Source organism: Hydra vulgaris, chromosome 14, assembly GCF_038396675.1.
Source record: "Hydra vulgaris chromosome 14, alternate assembly HydraT2T_AEP".
Lineage (NCBI taxonomy): Eukaryota > Metazoa > Cnidaria > Hydrozoa > Anthoathecata > Hydridae > Hydra > Hydra vulgaris.
The window spans coordinates 36,919,095-36,925,000 of record NC_088933.1 but is presented as its reverse complement, the minus strand read 5'-3'; positions in this window follow the sequence as shown (position 1 = coordinate 36,925,000).

Sequence of the window (5,906 nt, the reverse complement as noted above, 5' to 3'; positions counted from 1 at the left end):
ACGGCCTCTTCTGCAGCAAGCATAACATAACGTAATGCAATAGAAGTTTGCTCACAAAATGTTTTATCAATGGTGCCATCAGCTGATAGTGAAAAGAATACTGAATTATTTACCTCTTCTGAAATATTTTTCCTGACTATCTGTGTCATAGTATGAATTAGCTTGTTTTGTGTATAATTAGAAAGAAACGTAATTCTAGTACCCCTTCCAGCAAATTGTTTTTGAGTACTGCGAATATTTGAAAGTTTTTCATTCAGCACCTCATCATACTGACTGAGTAAATTTAATAAATTTAGATATTTACCCGCACCCGTAAAAGTTGGCTTACTCATTTCCACGTAAAGAAATGCTCTCTGCGATCAAATATTGAATAGCATCAATAACTCGTATTAAGTATTGAGATAAGTTTCTCAGTTTTCTTTACGTTTTTTGTTCAGATGTCTCATGGTTTCAATATTTAATATTTTATCAATTGTTGAGTCTGATAATGCATAAACCATAGCTTCAGCAGCATTTCGATGGTTTTTCAGGGTGCAATGCTTTGTTATGATTTGACTTAAGTTTGACCTATTATCAAACCCATCACGTAAAGAATTTGTGTCCTGTCTTGATCCAAAGCATAAGCAAACAATCCAAAAAATTTTATCTAGTGATAGAGAGTAGGTTAGCCATGACCTTTTCTGCACACTTTCAATGTCATTAACTTAAACTGATTTTATGTAATATTTAGATAACCTTGAATGTTTTGTTGGCTCATTTGGCCCTAATACAATAAATTGCTTTTCATCAATTATCTTTGCATTTTTCATCTCTAGAAATTTAGCTGAATCATTTTCATTGATATTTACAATGCTGTCTGGTTGCTTCTGAATAATCTTTTCTGCTTGAATTTGTTCCGCCGCTGCAGTTACAGGGGCTTCATAATTACCCATTTCTACAGTCACCCTCTCAGTTTCAGCAGTATTGTTCTGCTCCTTTATCTGCCTCAATTATGATATCTTGTTTCTTGTACAGATGATTGGTCTCTGTTATTGGCTCTGTTTCAATAATAGCTTACTTGTGATATTTACAATGGATGTTGACGTTAATTCTACATTCTCTGCTGCTTTAAAGCATGTCCCAGCTTTTCTCTGTATTGATGACACTTGCATTGACGAGAGACCTGCCGTTAACTTTAACTACTTTGGATCATTACCAGCTGCTTTCAATTCATGTTGTCGTTTTCAATGTTGTCGTTTTTTAGCTTTTTTTTTTAGCACCAGTTTTGTATTTCCATGTTTCCTCTTTCTTTTTTTTTTCATTCATTTCACTTGAAACATAAATAAGTATAAAATTAAAAATATGTTTTATGACAGAAACCAGGGCGTTGGTTTCTTTCGTTTGAGTTATAACTACTATCGGTCCATGGAATTTATAAATAGTAGTACTATTTATAAATTCCATGGACCGATAGGGAGTGGACTGGAGCATATTGAGTAGTAGTGAATGAAAGTAATAACAAAAATTCATTAAACACACAATTTTATTTAACAAACATATATTAATCATATTTATCGATGCAAAGCAAATGAATTCATGCATTTTATATATTAACTGTTTTGAACTTTTCAATAACAATATTATCTTTTTTTTGTTGATAGGATGGTTAATTTCATTAGATAAAGAGGAGACATCGTTTAAACGTTTGTCACTACAACGCTCGTTTTCGGTATTCTTTTCGTTTAGCAATACGTCTGCCTCTACCTTCTTCTGTTTCAGCCGCCATTGCCTTAACATATCGTTCTCTTCGTTTTTTTTCCGAGATGCTCGTTGTTCAGCTGATTCATTTGCTCTAGTTCGAAATTTCCTTTCCTTTCTCGAGCAAGACAAGCTACTCGATCAACTTCAGTTTCCAGCTTTCTTTTTTATATTTAGCTTTCTTTTTTATATTTCTACGTTGATAGGATATTTTTTTTTACTTATTTATTATAAAAACTTTAATTATTATTTTTAATTACTATTTATAAGTAAAGTATTAAAGCATTACTTAGTTTTTTATGGTATAAAATCTATCAATTTCAGGTCAACAACGTTTTTTGTTATTATTATCCAACAGCGATTTGATTTATTTACGCTAAACAAAGTTTGTTGTTTTTTGTTTGTTTTAATTACTTTTCTTAACGATTTCTTTTATTTACGCTAAATAAAGTTTAGCGTATTTCTTTTCTTATTACCGCTGACCTAGTGTTTGTTTTGCGCGGATACCAAACAAACAAACCGACGTGAAAGCAAGTTAAATAAAATGTTGTAAAAATGCCCTGATAGAAACTTATACAACTAAAATAATTTTTTTCTCTTTGAGGATTGCATGGACATGCTGCCCCAAATTGCCCGAAATGGATTTATGGGCATAAGTATAAAAAATAAAAATCTGTGTAAAAAATTTTTCCCCCAACAATGAGGGGGTTGTAAACTGTACGTGGTCATTACTTCTGAACGCCAAAAGATTTTTTTATGAAATTTGAATTCTATTGATAAAATTAAATTTTATTTTAAGTTTTGAAAACAATTATGTTTAAAATACTGTCCCCCCTCTCAAAGAATTGGAGTGGCTCGTTATTTGGGTTCTTCATGTTCCCAAGCTTCAATAACCGAAATATTATGTAACACAACCTCATTTGACAATGGTATTATAAAAAAAGTTCGGGAGTTCACATCATGCCTGGAAAAGTGTTTCAGTAAAATGAGCAAGCTGAATATAATTAAAGAAAAAGTTTGCAATAAGCAAGCTATAGCTTTAGGATTATCCACACTGCACTGTTGGATACGAATTTTTGAATTCATTCTACACTTGGGATATAAAATGGATATTAAAATATACCAGTCCCGATCTCCAGAAGATAAATTATCTGTAAAATCTTGAAAAAAAGAAATCAAAAGAAAGTTTAGAGAGGTGTTAAACTTAGTGGTTGATACTCCTAAGCAGGGATTTGGAAATACTATTACAGGAAACACTGCAAGGAGGGCATTTCTACCAGCAGAATCTTTCTCTGAAATAAAAGCATACTCTTATAAAACTTCAGAGCTGATAGTGGAAACCTATCCTTGGTACATTATGCCACCTATACTTCATACGGTTCTGGAACATGGATTTTTAATTGCTGATTTGGATCTTCCCATTGGAGCGCATTCAGAGGAGGATCAGGAAGCACAAAATAAGGCCATACGAAATGCAAAACTCAATCACACATGCAAAATATCTAGAATTAATATGATGCAGAACCAATTCCATTATTTACTAATAAGAAGCGACCCTGTCGTCTCTTCAATTGCTTTCAAGAACCCAAGACATTTTCTGGTCCTAACCTTGATCCTGACGTGCAGGACCTCAGGACCATCAGTATATATAATCAGGGATTACATATTAATGCATAAGGTAAATATTTTTTTCACTTAGAAAATACTTTTAGAATAACTTCTAGAATCTAAAAATTGCATTGAAAATTTAAGGGAGGAGGAGAGGGGGGGGGGGGAGTCTACAACTTGAAAAGTTTTTAATTACCCACTTTTTAAGTTTGTTTTTGAATTGGAACAATAATTTAATAAAAACGTTTATTATTTTACAAAACTTTGAGTTTTGGCCGCTTTTTCACCATTGCTTCACTGTGCATCCGTGCAGATGATATTTTCTTTGCATCCTAATTTTACTTGACATATGCTCTTGCCATGCTCTGAAATTAGGGCATCCAATAGTTTACCAGTTTACCTGGTTTACCTGGTTTACCAGCTGTTATACAATACCGATACCGAGCACTCAATACCGGTATATACCGGTATTTCAGTTATTTTTCTCATCGAACAGAAATTGTTCGATGAGACCATAGTCACAAGAAATATATTCTTATGACTATGATGAGACTTCGTGCGTGTTTAGACACGGAGATTATAAGGATATAAGCGCGAAAATATCATCAAAGAACACTTTGATTAAAAAAATGGATAAAAAAAAGATTTTCTTGATGTAGAAAGTCTTTTTTAATATTTAGTTAGCAAAGTATTAAATAAGTTACATTTATATTTTGAAATATTAAACTCCTTTAATATTTAGTTAAAATATCTAAGTGAGAAAATATCATCGAAGAGAACTTAGATTATTGAAATAAAAAAAGCCTTTCTTAGATAAAAAGTTTTTTTTATTAAAAGTAAAGTCACCTGTTACTTTTTGTGCGAAAAGTCTGGAGCCGTAGCGAAATGTAAAAAAAATGCTAGAGAAATTAAGACCTGTGGTGGCTCATCTAGTAGACTCCATACACATTTATGGACTTCTCACCAAATAAATTCATTGAAACGTTATCCAGTTGAAGTTTTAATTTCACGATCTACTGCTGGTGTTTCCACTACACCTGATTTGCTCGCTAGACCCGGAAATAAAATTTTAACTTATTTTAAGAAAAGCGAAGACAAAGATACACTGCCAAATGTTTTAGCTAAAATGACAACCACAATGGCTCGCCATTTAGAGTTTTTATTACATCCAATGAGCTAAGAAAATTGCTGATGGCTCAAGGTTTCGACGTGCCAGAATCATCCGAATCCATTCGCCAAATAGTTAAGAAATATGCTACTAAAATTCTAAACTCGATAATAAATGAATTATCTGAAATTTAACGGCAAGGGAACCGATTTAGTTTTACGTTTGACGAGTGGACTTCTGTAAAAAATAGTTGTTATTTGAATATTAATGCTCATTCTTAAAACAGATTTTAAAATTTGGGTGATAGTATTTGTAGATAAGAGAAAGAGATGCAACTTTACGACGATGGGAAAGAGGCTCAAGCTTAGCAGATAGACCGGGTCCAACTACGTTTACAATGCGTTTTTGGACCTTGCCGAGAAGAGGAAGAGCATCATTAGAAGAACCAGCCCAAATATGACAAAAGTATTCCATACAGGGACGAATAAGAGATTTGTAGAGGTAGCGAATGGAATCAGGGGAGAGAAAATGGTGAGCACTATAAAGCGAAGGCGGATTAGATTTAGACGGATTAAGGATTTTAAGAGCTCACCAAATTCAAATGAACTTGCAAATAATTTGGCTCCATTGATAACCAAAAGTTGTAAAGCTGTTCAGACGATCACCGACAAAAAATTAAATTTTTAAAGTTAATGTAAAAACTGAACATGGTAAAGAAGTGTCATTAATGTTAAATAATAAGACCAGATGGAACAGCTTACTTTTTATGCTAGAGCGTTTTTATAAATAAAAAAATTTCATTCAAAAAGACCTGATTGACTTAAATTTAGCTAGTAACTTTGTGCAAAATAATTTTGGTTCAGATATCATATATTTGATCGGCTAACTAAAACTGCTTTGGTAAACTTAATGGTGCATCTTATCTAGCAGCTCTCATCCGTCATAGCTGAAACATAACTTTTTTGGATTGCTATCCGAAACAGATGATGACGAAAATTCCATAATGTGCGAAGACGAACCTTTGAGCTTGACATTATAGGAGTAGCTGGACATGGCCAAAAATAATGAGATAAAAAGAAAACAGTACCAAAAACATATCGAAATAATAACAATTTGAATAAAAAGATACGAAAAGAAATTTCTATATTTGAGGAAGACAGTTCACGTGGCACCACGTGTACCGTTCCCCGTGGTAGCCTCAATAATAAATTATTTCAATAATAAATTATCTCAATAATAAATGATTTTTTTGTATTTTTTTTTTTTTTTTAAATGAATTAATTTTATATATTTTAACTTAAATAATAAAGTTTTTAAGTCGTTTATTTGTTGCTTTGGGTTTTAATTAATGTTTTTTTTGAGTATTTGTAAATACCCGTACTAATACCAGTATATCGGTTTTCATTAAATCTATTACCGAAACCGGTATTTAAATGTTAGTCCGGTATAGGAA